This window comes from Heptranchias perlo, chromosome 14 (assembly GCF_035084215.1).
Source record: "Heptranchias perlo isolate sHepPer1 chromosome 14, sHepPer1.hap1, whole genome shotgun sequence".
Taxonomy (NCBI): Eukaryota; Metazoa; Chordata; class Chondrichthyes; order Hexanchiformes; family Hexanchidae; genus Heptranchias; species Heptranchias perlo.
Window position 1 is genome coordinate 11,433,692 of NC_090338.1, and position 15,077 is coordinate 11,448,768.

Here is a 15,077-nt window from a genome sequence, read left to right on the forward strand (position 1 = left end):
GATCAGTGCTTGGGCCTCAGCTGTTTACAATCTATATCAATGACTTAGATGAGGGGACCGAGTGAAATGTATCCAAGATTGCTGATGATACAAAGCTAGGTGGGAAAGTAAGCTGTGAGGAGGACACACAGAGACTGCAAAGGGATATAGGCAGGTTAAGTGAGTGGACGAGAAGGTGGCAGATGGAGTATAATGTGGGGAAATGTGAATTTGTCCACTTTGGTAGGAAGATTAGAAAAGCAGAATATTTTTTAAAAGGTGAGAGACTAAGAAATGTTGGTATTCAGAGGGATTTGGATGTCCTCATACACGAATCACAGAAAGTTAACGTGCAGGTATAGCAAGCAATTAGGAAGGCAAATGGTATGTTAGCCTTTATTGCAAGGTGGTTGGAGTATAAGAGTAAGGAGGTCTTGCTGTAATTATATAGGGCTCTGGTGAGATCACACCTGGAGTACTGTGTACAGTTTTGGTCTCCTTACCTAAGGAAGGATATACTTGCCTTAGAGACAGTGCAATGAAGGTTCACTAGGTTGATTCCTGGGATGAGAGGGTCGTCCTATGAGGAGAGATTGAGTAGAATGGGACTATATTCTTTGGAGTTTAGAAGAATAAAGGGCTTGACAGGGTAGATGCTGTTAGGCTGTTTCCCCTGGGTAGAGAGTCTAGAACTAGTGGTCATAGTCTCAAGATAAGGGGTCGGCCATTTAGGACCGAGATGAAGAAAAATTTCTTCACTCAGACGGTTGTGAATCTTTGGAATTCTCTACCCCAGTGGGCTGTGGATGCTCAGCCGTTAAGTATATTCCAGACTGAGATTGATAGATTTTTTGATTCTAAGGGAGACAAGAGATATGTGGATCGGGTTGGAAAGCGGAGTTGAGGCAGAAGGTCCGCCATGATCTTATTGAATGGCGGAGCAGGCTCAAGGGGGTCGCATGGCCTACTCCTGCTCCTATTTCTTATGTTGTTATGTTCTTATCTACTCTATCGAATCCTTTTAACATTTTAAACACCTCTATCAGATCAGCCCTCAATCTTCTACACTCAAGGGAATAAATAGGACTTTGAAAGGTTATAGCCAACGCTGCTGCAATTTTAACAGAGGGATTTAATCAACATACAGTTTGGTCTTAGAAGTAGGAGATAAAAACACAAAGGAATACTGGCTTGTGAATGATTTCTGAGTGGACAGTAGGAGTGAAGAGGAGTGCTTTAGAGGGAGATGGAAGTCTTGCAAAGAGTTGTAATTGATGAGAAGTACTTGAGACCCATCAGCACTTCTCATTAGTAACAAGAAGCAGCAATAAGAATCAACCATGAGTGAACAAAACGGGCAAAGATCAAAACAGGATTGAGATTTAAAAATGTGCTTTCACCCAACCTTTTCAACATGTACTCTGGATTCATTATAAGAGACTGTCTGGATGACCTAGAAATTAGGTTAAAAAAACAATGAAAAATTGATAAACAAACTAAAGTAAGATACACGCTGATTGCAGACACAGAGTACAAGAGAAGGTAAACTAGACCCGCTTGCAATATGGATTGAAAATAAATGCTAAGCGTCCTGGTAATCATACAGAAATAGGACCTCCCAAATAACTAACTAACTCAGTGTGAACAACATGCAAAAAGAGCAAGAGTAGAATTTCTTTTTATAACTCGAGCAGTTAAACAGCATTGGATAGCTGAAGCAACAAAGAAGTCAAATGGAGGACAGCAATTGCAAAAAGAAGCCATTAATAATGTGAAGGGGTTTTCATGCAGCCGTAGATTCGCGCTGGTAATAATTAGAACGCTGAGGTGTTATGTCATAGTCAACAGCATTGTGCTGATGTGAAAACTGGACCTTGAACACTGAAGTAAGGAGAGGACTGGAGGCGTTTCAGTCCTGGTGTCGCAGACACATACTGAAAAAATCAATTGGACGAGAAAAATGAACTTGAAGTGAGTCAAGAACAGAGGGAAAGCGACAAGGTTGGGAGAGATGAGAAAGATTATGCACTCAGGGTATATCATTCAGGGACCACAGCTTGGGGTGTTACACTGATGAGAAAAGGGAATTTCTGTCTACCTTATGCGATGTTAAAGAAAGTGTAGTTTTTCAGAACTGAATTAAATGGAGTTTTCTGGTGCATGTCCAAGTAGAGGAAATTCATTCAGTCTCTGGCCTTGCCTTGCTTTAAACAAAGAAGATAAGATAAGCGCATAAGGGAGAAAGGGATAGAAGGATACGGTGATAGGGTGAGATGGAGTAGAGTGGGAGGAGGCTCGTGTGGAACACAAACATCGGCACAGACCAGTTGGGCCAAATGGCCTGTTTCTGTGCTGTAAATTCTATGTAATTCTATGTAACACCATGACCAAGTTTACTTAATGAATTCAACTTATATAAGGAGTAGAAACCATTAATTCCCCCCTAATTTGGTTGGGTGGGAAGCAACAATAAGGCAACTGATGCCCGGCATTTATTTTCCAAGCTAGGCCCTCATAGAAGAATCATTGACAGCGTGTTTCAAAGAACCTGTGAAGAGGAATTGTAAGAATTCTAAGTGTAGATTGTCCTGGGTGGGCACTGTGCCAGGGAAACCTGAATGCTGCATACGGAAGTGTGATCCATTGGGACGATAACCTTCCTGTCAGGGCTCATGAATATTTCTGAAGCACACTGGACACATGTGGAGTGTACTATCGGACCAAAGAGGGGGAAGCGAAGATGCTGCCTTAAAGAAGTAGGTACGGTAGAATTCCTTTGAAGGATTTTGATTTCAACTGTTTATGGGAGCATCTTGGCAGCTTCTGATGAATTGTGATTAGGTTTTTACATCCATTTGTTGTCTGGCAGAAGCTGTTACTTGCCAATCTGTGGTCTTCGTCTTTATTGAAAGGTTCTGTCTGTTATGAATGGGCTTGTGCCCCCTCCCTTCCTCTGCAATCTCCTCCGACCCCTACATCCTTCCGAGATCTCTGCGCTCCTCCAATTCTGGCCTCCTGCACATCCCCGATTTTCATCACTCCACCACTGGCAGCTGTGCCTTCAGCGACCTAGGCCTATGTATTTAATATGGGAGCTAGATAAACACATGAGGGTGAAAGGAATAGAAGGATATGCTGATAGAGTTAGATGAAGAGGGGTGAGAGGAGGCTCGTGTGGAGCATAAACACCGGCAGAGACCAATTGGGCCGAATGGCCTGTTTCTTTGCTGTAAATTCTATGTAAAATGGAGGGAAAACCTTTCCTGCATGTAGTTTCATTGTTCAGGTGCTCCATAGCCTTTAAAAATCTACCCTATACTCTCTTTTTAAGTAGTTTGACTCAGTTTGCACATAAGGGGTGATTTTCGGACAGGTGCTCCCACAAAGGAGCCTCACCTGCCAAGAGCAGAGACTGGAAATTTGGCTACGGGCTGTGCACAATTGTTAATGATCAGAAAATTGTAGGCAGCACACTCTGGAATTTCTGTTACACATTCTCAGCAGACAAGGCTCCACATTCATAGCATGAGGTCAGAAAACTCCCCCTCTGTGTAAGTTTGATAATGGTGCTCTAAAGTATCTTGTTGACCTTTCTACTTTCTACATATTATTTAATCTGTAAATAAACCTGGACAAAAGTGTTAGCCTGTACACTGAGGCTCAGCAGTGTGGTGACTTCCATCTTCTGAGGTCACAGGAGAAGGTAGGAGAACATCCAATATGTTCGTCGGCAATATCTCTGTAACCTTCTCCAGAACTACAACACTCTGAGATCCCTGGGCTCCTCCAATCCTGGCCTCTTGCACATCCCCGATTTTTATCGCTCCACCATTGGCAGCCGTGCCTTCAGCTGCCTAGGCCCTAAGCTCTGGAATTCCCTCCCTAAACCTCTCTGCCTCTCTACCTCTCTCTTCTCCTTTAAGACACTCCTATGAAGAACCTTTTACGATATTAAAGGCACCATATCTGGCCTCTTGCGCATCCTCGATTTTCATCACTCCACCTTTGGTGGCCGTGCCTTCGGCTGTTTAGACCCTAAGTTCTGGAATTCCCTCCTTAGACCTCTCTACCTCTCTCTCCTCCTTTTAAGTTTTTGACCAAACCTTTGGTCACCTAACCTAATATCTCCTTATGTGGCTCGGTATCAAATTTTGTTTGATAACGTTCCTGTGAAGTGCTTTGGGACGTTTTATTACGTTAAAGGCGCTATATAAATGCAAGTTGCTGTTGTTGTTGGTACGTGACTTTGCATAGTTTGGGATTAATTGTTAGACTGGGACTACATTAACCCATAAACAACAGCTCACATAGGTTTACGTTTTAGTTCATAAGAAACTCGGGCCCCGAAATTCCTGTGACCAGGTAGGATAACAGCAAGATTTATAGTGGAGATGGGCCAGGAATTTGGCGTGGAACCCGGTTATGGTGGGATTATTCCTCATTCACACTGGCCCTTGTAAAGTCCAGTTGGAGGGGCATGGGCGGATCTTCTACCTGTACCCCTAAGTGAAGGGAGGGTATGTCTGGGGGACTTTCCACTCCCGCAGGGAATTCTGCCCATTCTACCCTGAAAAGCTCAGTGCAGCTGGTGTGAGTTCCACTGAAACACGAAGAGATGCCCCAGAAATTCTCGAAGGGCACCGATTACCTTTAGAATACCTTTGGAGCAACAAATTAATTGAAAGGCAGTGTTTCTTTGGCACAGGGAGGGCCTCAACGTTCCGCTCTTGGAGTGTTTCTTTCAATTGTAAGCAGAAGCTTCAAAGTGTTCCTCAATGTTTCTACCTCATCGCCTTCCAGACTAGCACTGCTGCATCAGCTAAAATATGGGTCTGTATGAGGTGCAGTGAAAGACCTGCAGTGTTGTGCGAGGGCTTGGCAGTCTGGATCAGGTTGATGAGTAACACTTTGAGGCCTGCCATGTCAGGCCATCCATCTGATGCATGGTACTATCTTGCTAGATTCTTTCAAATGTGCTGTGCTCTTCCACCGATGTTGCCAGGTCTGAAAGTACTAGCCATGGCACTGAGCTTGGCCAACATCTCCCACCAAGCATCGTGCACTGCCAACCTCTGGAGAGAGTGCCCAGGAGTTCAAAAACAGGACAACCAACTCGTACACCAGAACATCCCCTTTGCCAGCCATCAAACGGTTAATGGGAACATCGTGCCGCTCTATAACTTGCCCACGGACTCCGTTTATTGCCTGCCAAATTGGGTTTGCCTTCATTTTACATAGAAGTGCATAGTATTTCCAGCATAGAAACAGGCCATTCGGTCCAACTAATCTGGACCAGTGGTTATGCTCCATACGAGCCTCCTTCCGCCCTACTTCATCGAACCCTATCAGCATATTCTTCTATTCCTTTCTCCCTCATGTGTTTATCTAGCTTCCCCTTAAATGCATCTACGCTAATCGCCTCAACTACTCCTTGTGGTAGCGAGTTCCACATTCTTACCACTCTCTGGGTAAAGAAATTTCTCCTGAATTGCCTATCGAATTTATTAGTCACTACCTTATATTTATGGCCCTAGTTTTGGACTATCCCACTAGTAGAAACATCTTCTCTACGTCTACCCTATCAAAGCCGCTTCATAATTTTAAAGACCTCTGTTAGGTCACCACTCAACCTTCACTTTTCTCTTTTTGCTGGACATAACTTTGCCCTCCCACCCACCCCGCAAAAGCTTTGGAGAGGCCTCTAACTATTTTAAGCCTTTTTAAAGGCTAACAACATTTTTAGCCCATATTCCACCAGTTTATTTTAAGTGACCACATCCCTTTAATATTCCCAGTAGCCCCTCCTGCACAGGCTACAACTGCCACCAATTTAGTGCCAGGCCAGAAAACCTATCCATATATTTATATTTGTCAAATATAAACTTAAAATCTCAATTACGATACCTTTAAAAAAAGAAAATCAATTTGTCGTAAAAAAAACCCTCAAAAATATAAGAAAAAAATACCTTGAAGTTTCTTCTCCCACCAAGAATGGTCAGCTTTTTCCACTGCAAACAGACTGCCGGCCCATCCCCCTCATTGGTACGGCTGCTCCGTCAATCTGGGATGCATTTTTTACTCAACTGATCCCTATTCTGAAGGGCTGAAGACCAGCTTGAGGTTTCCCAGTCTAACTCGAGCACAGTTCCTGCATCAATGCCACTCTGCTCAGCTCCATTTCCCTCCATCTACTGCTCCAATCACTCCTAGAGTACTGCCGTTCTTTTGAGTTAATTTACTCTTGGCTCTTGTTTTCTCCAGATTCCTTCTCGTAAAGCCTGCAGTTACACATTATTCTGGAGCCTGGGGTGGAAGAGGAGGGGCTCGGTCATAAATTTCTGCGTGACCACTCTCACTGATAGTAGCAGTGAGATGAAAACACCTCTCTACCATGTCACACTTCATCTAGCAATCCCATCTGAGGAAAGAGAAGCTCATCCAACTGCGACAAATGAATGTTAGTATCAGACAGCCTTAGGACTCGGTCACACACTTGCTGCTTTCCAGTATTGACTCGTGCTGAAAACCAGGCCATCGCCAACAACAAGTTCAGGGTTGTCTTGCCTTTTCTTATCTACCTAAAATAGATATACATTGGCTTAGACCAGATCACTGCCTATGGTGACTGGGTCAGCAGTGGCTCGATGGGTAGCACCCTGATCTCTTGAGTCAGAAGGTTGTGGATTCATAACCCCACTCCAGGGACTTAAACGCATAATCTAGGCTGACATTCCAATGCCAGAACTGAGGGAGCGCTGCACTGTCGGAGATGCCTTATTTTGGATGAGACGTTAAACCGAGGCCCCGTCTGCCCTCTCAGGTGGATGTAAAAGATCCCATGGTACCATTTCAATGAAGATCAGGGGACTTCTCCCCAGTGTCCTGACCAATGTTTATCCCTCCACTGAAAAAAACCCAGATTATCTGGTCATTATCACATTGCTGTTTGTGGGACCTTGCTGTGCACAAATTGGTTTCTGCGTTTCCTACTTTACAACAGTGACTACACTTCAAAAGTACCTCACTGGTTGTAAAGCTCTTTGGGACGTCCTGAGGTTGTGAAAGGCTTTATATACATGTCAGTCTTTCTTTCTTTCTTCTTTCTTCAACCATGACTGTCTGGGCAAGGTACCAGATGATGTGCAATGTCCACAGAACAAATAAAAGAGATTACTTGTACAAACAGCCTGACTTATTAACCTGAAAACATCACTTTATTGTCAATTCCCAGTCACTGAGACTCTGCGCACTAAACAGTCACGGTGCAGTGACCATTATTGTCGCCATTGCATTCTTATATAGAGTCAGTTATCAACAAAGAATATGAAAAGGGGCTTGAAGTTTTGAAATGATTACATTTTATTGATTAATTTGAAACCGACAATTTTTGTGAGCGAACACAGTTTTGTAAATCAGAAACTGCAGCACCAAGAGAACATTATTAGGACGCTAGGCCTCAGTATGTTACACTTCTTTGTTGTTGCATTGTATTCAGTGCAAGTCCAGCTATCCATCACCATTCAGTGTTTCTGCTGCTGGCTAACCATATAAAGGTGTTCACATCTCCCTCCAAATGGGTAATGTGATGAAACCTCTATAAAATTGCAATAGTTGTCACGGCGAGCTGCGACTTTCATTCCGTAGCAGTTTTATTGCAAAGTGGCTCATCAGGAATGGCTCCCTGAGGGAAACAACATATCCTGTGAGCATCAGTGGCAATTCCGCTGCCCACAGAATCAATGTTTGGTAGGTGAAAATCAACAGTGCTAACTTGATAGATAGAAACTAATATATAATGGGTGGCAGCGTCTTCATGCGAAATGATGCCGACTAATTCTAGCTGTAGTCATACGGCCTTAGAACAAAGAGAACATCTTCCTAAAGTGCACAACATCATAATTGTTGATGAGTAACCAACCAAATTGAGAATCCACAGCAGGACGTGTTTGGGCCTGTAGGGTACATCTATCCTTAGTCCAATTTGGTCAAGTTGAGTATAGATCTATTTATTTCTCACGACTCTTTTTGTGCTCCTCAAGATGAGAGATGTTAATACTCAGAATGGGACGCTATGCATGTTTTTGCCATTCAGCGTCAAGAGTTCAGGTACACCGTGGTGACACTCCCACGACTCTTGCCCAAAAATATCCCTCAGCCAAACCCAAGAAGAGCACCTCCCTTTTCCCCTGCTCCTGCGTGACACAATTTCACTTCTCACACCAACCATTCTGTGGCCTCTCTGAGTGAGATTGACAACTGGTGCTGAATTTAGAACAGTTTTGTGCATTAAGCCTATGCCTTGGAACTCAATTCAAACTGCCTGAACCCATATACGTAATTCTTAAATAAAATGTCGAGGGTAGAATGAAATGAAGAAGAACTTGCATTGATACAGTGCCTTTCATGATCTCAGGACGTCCCAAAGCGCTTTACAGCCAATGGAGTACTTTTTGAAGTGCAGTCGCTGTTGTAATGTAGGAAACGCAGCAGCCAATTTGCACACAGCAAGATCCCACAAACAGAAATGAAATAAGTGGCCAGTACATTGGTTTTTAGTGGTGGTGGCAGTGGGATAACTGTCAGCCAGGACACCAGGAGAAATTCCCCTGTTCTTCTTCAAATAGTGCATGGGAGCTTTTACATCCACCTGACAGATGAGGCCTCGGTTTAATGTCTCATCTGAAAGATGCACCTCCGACAGTGCTGCACTCCCTCAGTGCTACACTGAAGTGTCAGCCTAGATTATATGAGCAAATCTCTGGAGTGGGACTTGAACCCACAACCGTCTACCTCAGAGAGCAAGAGTGCTACCCACTGAGCCACTGCTGACACTTGAGGTGCAGTACACTGGTGAACCAAAGCAATCTGCAATAGAGTTGTTGCATGCAGCTACACAGCTAACATTTGATCTTGGGTACGCCGTGAGGCCAGGATTTTGAGTTTAGGCGATCCATTCCCTCAGAGAGGACGGGAGAATCAGAAAGCAATTAAAATGGATCTTCCATGCACTTCTTTTATAGTGTGGGCGAGAAGCCTAAAAGAGAGAATTAAAAATAAAAATTAGGTCAATAAACAAAATGTCGCATCGCACAGTGATAAATGAACTTTCTACGTAGTCTAGTGGAGGTATTCATTTCCTGGTAGTCTAGTGAAATATTACACTGGACTCTTTACGTACTCAAACTGGTATGAGACAGCCTCCTGTAGTGGCTCGCATACCTTAGGGGCTTACTGTGTTTGGTAATCTCCTGGCACTTTTGCATTGATGTGCACGCTTAACCATTTCTCACTGATGTGTAACTGCATCCGAAAATTCCCAAATGTCCATTGGGATGTTCAGTCCCTGGCAGTTAACCAAAAATATCTAAATCCTGTGGTCTAGTTGAGGGATAACTAGTTTCTGATGATTTAGCAGTTAATATTTACTCATGCTCTGTCAGCTTTAGTGGTCTAGGTGGTCCAGCAAATTGCTCATTTGGAGGATTAACGCCAACGCAAACCAATTGGGCCAAAAGCCTTGTTTCCTTTCTGTAATTTCTATGTAACAGTAAGAAGTCATTTGATTTACTTTCTCTGACAATCTAGGTCACTGACTTATGTTACTTGGGGCAGACTTCAAGAATGTTCAAGTGTTAAGGTCCTTGTATCTGAAGTTTCATAATTTGCCAATTTATGGCGGTCTTTCACACTTCTGAAAGAATTTCTATAACTCACCGGAATAACTGCTTTGTAAATGTCAAGATGTATAATATTTATGGCATTTCCTTACTCCATTAACTTGTTCACATCATTAAAAAAGGATAAATTTGTCAAACATGATTTCGCTTCTTGTGAACCTGCAATGACTTTTATTACGTTCCATCTCAAAATATGATCCTGAAATGTTTCTCAGTGACATTTCTTTGTCTTTCTGGAATCGCATGGTCTTTTTTCAGTCTTAAGATACTTCACTTTCCAGAGAACTATATGAGTTATCACAACAGCTTAGTTGGTTGAATACACAGCTTTATGTGTACAGCCTAAGATGTCAGACGTGGCTCTGTGGGTACCACTCTCGCCTCTGAGTCAGAAGGTTGTAAGTTTAAGTCCCACTCCAGAGACTTGTGTAAGGACTGGGGTGGACAAATGTAAGGAATCTTACAACACCAGGTTATAGTCCAACAGTTTTATTTGAAAATCACAAGCTTTCGGAGCTTACGAATGGTGTTGTAAGATTCATAGAATCATAGAATCATAGAAGTTACAACATGGAAACAGGCCCTTCGGCCCAACATGTCCATGTCGCCCAGTTTATACCACTAAGCTAGTCCCAATTGCCTGCACTTGGTCCATATCCCTCTATACCCATCTTACCCATGTAACTGTCCAAATGCTTTTTAAAAGACAAAATTGTACCCGCCTCTACTACTGCCTCTGGCAGCTCGTTCCAGACACTCACCACCCTTTGAGTGAAAAAATTGCCCCTCTGGACCCTTTTGTATCTCTCCCCTCTCACCTTAAATCTATGCCCCCTCGTTATAGACTTCCCTACCTTTGGGAAAAGATTTTGACTATCGACCTTATCTATGCCCCTCATTATTTTATAGACTTCTATAAGATCACCCCTAAACCTCCTACTCTCCAGGGAAAAAAGTCCCAGTCTGTCTAACCTCTCCCTGTAAGTCAAACCATCAAGTCCCGGTAGCATCCTCGTAAATCTTTTTTGCACTCTTTCTAGTTTAATAATATCCTTTCTATAATAGGGTGACCAGAACTGTACACAGTACTCCAAGTGTGGCCTCACCAATGCCCTGTACAACTTCAACAAGACATCCCAACTCCTGCATTCAATGTTCTGACCAATGAAACCAAGCATGCCGAATGCCTTCTTCACCACCCTATCCACCTGTGACTCCACTTTCAAGGAGCTATGAATCTGTACTCCCAGATCTCTTTGTTCTATAACTCTCCCCAACGCCCTACCATTAACGGAGTAGGTCCTGGCCCGATTCGATCTACCAAAATGCATCACCTCACATTTATCTAAATTAAACTCCATCTGCCATTCATCGGCCCACTGGCCCAATTTATCAAGATCCCGTTGCAATCCTAGATAACCTTCTTCACTGTCCACAATGCCACCAATCTTGGTGTCATCTGCAAACTTACTAACCATGCCTCCTAAATTCTCATCCAAATCATTAATATAAATAACAAATAACAGCGGACCCAGCACCGATCCCTGAGGCACACCGCTGGACACAGGCATCCAGTTTGAAAAACAACCCTCTACAACCACCCTCTGTCTTCTGTCGTCAAGCCAATTTTGTATCCAATTGGCTACCTCACCTTGGATCCCATGAGATTTAACCTTATGTAACAACCTACCATGCGGTACCTTGTCAAATGCTTTGCTGAAGTCCATGTAGACCACGTCTACTGCACAGCCCTCATCTATCTTCTTGGTTAGCCCTTCAAAAAACTCAATCAAATTCGTGAGACATGATTTTCCTCTCACAAAACCATGCTGACTGTTCCTAATTAGTCCCTGCCTCTCCAAATGCCTGTAGATCCTGTCCCTCAGAATACCCTCTAACAACTTACCCACTACAGATGTCAGGCTCACCGGTCTGTAGTTCCCAGGCTTTTCCCTGCCGCCCTTCTTAAACAAAGGCACAACATTTGCTACCCTCCAATCTTCAGGCACCTCACCTGTAGCGGTGGATGATTCAAATATCTCTGCTAGGGGACCCGCAATTTCCTCCCTAACCTCCCATAACGTCCTGGGATACATTTCATCAGGTCCCGGAGATTTATCTACCTTGATGCGCGTTAAGACTTCCAGCACCTCCCTCTCTGTAATATGTACACTCCTCAAGACATCACTATTTATTTCCCCAAGTTCCCTAACATCCATGCCTTTCTCAACCGTAAATACCGATGTGAAATATTCATTCAGGATCTCACCCATCTCTTGTGGTTCCGCACATAGATGACCTTGTTGATCCTTAAGAGGCCCTACTCTCTCCCTAGTTACCCTTTTGCCCTTTCTGTATTTGTAGAAGCTCTTTGGATTCACCTTTGCCTGATCTGCCAAAGCAATCTCATATCCCCTTTTTGCCCTCCTGATTTCTCTCTTAACTCTACTCCGGCAATCTCTATACTCTTCAAGGGATCCACTTGATCCCAGCTGCCTATGCATGTCATATGCCTCCTTCTTATTTTTGACTAGTGCCTCAATCTCCCGAGTCATCCAAGGTTCCCTACTTCTACCAGCCTTGCCCTTCACTTTATAAGGAATGTGCTTACACTGAACCCTGGTTAACACACTTTTGAAAGCCTCCCACTTACCAGACGTCCCTTTGCCTGCCAACAGACTCTCCCAATCAACTTCTGAAAGTTCCTGTCTAATACCATCAAAATTGGCCTTTCCCCAATTTAGAATTTTAACTTTTGGGCCAGACCTATCCTTCTCCATAGCTATCTTAAAACTAATGGAATTATGATCACTGGTCCCAAAGTGATCCCTCACTAACACTTCTGTCACCTGCCCTTCCTTATTTCCCAAGAGGAGGTCAAGTTTTGCCCCCTCTCTAGTCGGGCCATCCACATACTGAATGAGAAATTCCTCCTGAATACACTCAACAAATTTCTCTCCATCCAAGCCCCTAATGCTATGGCTGTCCCAGTCAATGTTGGGAAAGTTAAAGTCCCCTACTATTACCACCCTATTTTTCTTGCAGCTGTCTGTAATCTCCTTACATATTTGCTCCTCAATTTCCCGTTGACTATTTGGGGGTCTGTAGTACAATCCTATCAAAACAATTCCTTACATTTGTCCACCCCAGTCCATCACCGGCATCTCCACATCCAGAGACTTGAGCATAGAATCTAGGCTGACACTCCAGTGTAATAGTGAGGGAGCGCCGCATTGCCGGAGCTGGCGTCTTTTTGGATGAGATGTTAAACCGAGGCCCCGTCTGCCCTCTCAGGTGAATGTAAGAGTTCGCATGGAACTATTTAAAAGAAGAGCAGGGATGTTCTCTCTGGTGTTCTGCCCAATATTCATCCCTCAACAAACATCACTAAAAACAGATTATCTGGTCAGTATCACACTACTGTTCGTGGGAACTTGCTGTGCACAAATTGGCTGCTGTGTTTCCTACATTACAACAGTGACTACACTTCAAAAGTACTTCATTGGCTGTAAAGTGGTCTGGAATAGCATGAGGTCATGAAAGGTGCTATACAAATGCAAGTTCTGCTTTCTTTTTACTGAGCCACACAGATCAAGAAGATTCCAGCTATGAGCCACGGTCTATACTAAGTAAGTTGATTTCAGTCAGGGTCACATCGGCAAAACAACAATTGGCTTTCGCACCCCAGGGACAAACAGCAGAAAAATTAGTCGAGGTTCCTGCTCTTGATCTCTTAGCTCCTGCTGTCAAGTAACGTCTGCTGAAAAGTGCGGATGAGTGAGCATCGAGTAATCAAAGGATTGTGCTTAGTTGAATTCTGCAGTCTTGGCTCACAGATGAAGAGTAGCCAGTTGGGGAATGCACCAGAGAGTAACTGGATCACCAGTTACTCTCTGGTACAATAGCAACTAACATGAATCAGGAGAGTAAGGGGAAAAATTGTAAGGGAAAGAAAACCTACATAGATTGCTAGGTAGACTATTTTCTGTTGCTGCTTTTACTAAACTAGTTCTGATTGTTAATATCAAAAAATACTTTGGCTGGCAATCTTTTTATATATTCCGAAGTCTCCACAGCCAGCTCAGCTCCAGACAATACTCCCTTAATCTTTGGTTATGAATAAGTGGAATTCTTTTTAAAAGGTCCTTTGAACTTTATACGTTCAAGTTAGCTTTATTGTTAAATATGCTTTAGCAGAAAAGATGTCCTTGGAAAAGGCTGGGGTGGATGAATGAAGAATTTGGAACAACTGCATACTTCAGTAGGTAAAGTGCACACTTAACAGCATTAGACTGTACAAAGACAGTGAGTAACCTGTTACATTATCACAGGATGAAACTCACACCGGAATGAATGTGTCAAAGTGGTTCAGATTAAATGGAACCTTATTGTCTGTCTCAAGCTCCCTCAGTAATCAGGTTGAGGAATGAAAAAGGGCATTAATTTTAGATTGTCATGCTGAATTTAAAAAAAAAATAACCTGTCCCGGGAATGATTTATGTCCTCTTTCGTTCCGTTTTTTTTTTCTTTACCCTTCTAGTGGACAGGTACAAAGAATAATTAAAAAAGGCTAATTAAATGTTGACCTTTATCTGAAGAGGGCTGGAATACAAAGGGGTGGAAGTTATGTTACAGCTGGACAGAGCTCTGGTTGGACCCAATCTTGAAAACTGCGTTCAGTTCTGGACACCACACCTCAGGAAGTATATACAAGCCTAGAAGGGGGTGCAGCACAGATTCACCTGAATGATATCGGGACTAAAAGGGTTAAATTATGAAGACAGGTTGCATAGACTAGGCTTGTATTTTCTTGAATAGAGAAGATTAAAGGGTGTTTAAGATGATGAAAGGATTTGATAGGGTAGATAAAGAGGAACTATTTCCTCTGTGGGAGAGTCCAGAACAAGGGGGGCATAACCTTAAATTTAGAGCCTGGCCATTCAAGGGTGATGTCAGGAAGCACTTCTTCACACTAAGGGTAGTGGCAATCTGGAACTCTCTCCTCCCAAAAAGCTGCTGAGGCTGGGGGTCAATTGAAAATGTCAAAACTGAGATTGGTAGGTTTTTGTTAGGTGAGGGTATTAAGGGATACGGAACCAAGGCGGGAAGATGGAGTTAAGGTACAGATCAGCCACGATCTAATTGAATGGCGGAACAGGCTCGAGGGGCTGAATAGCCTCTTCCTGTTCCGATGTTCCTATGTTCCTTCTCTCTGAGAGATCTTGCACAGTGAGTGCACCACTGCCTGACAGGGAATGCGTGGAAGCATTTTGCTACTAGACATGTGGCAATGTCAGAATTAAACTGACTACCAATTTTCCTTTCATTTCCTGTGGGGAAGTGCCTGGCCTTTGCTTTGGCAACTTGTACCGATTATCCAGCCAAGATCATGAGCTCCATAAGGGTTGAGGTTTATAAACA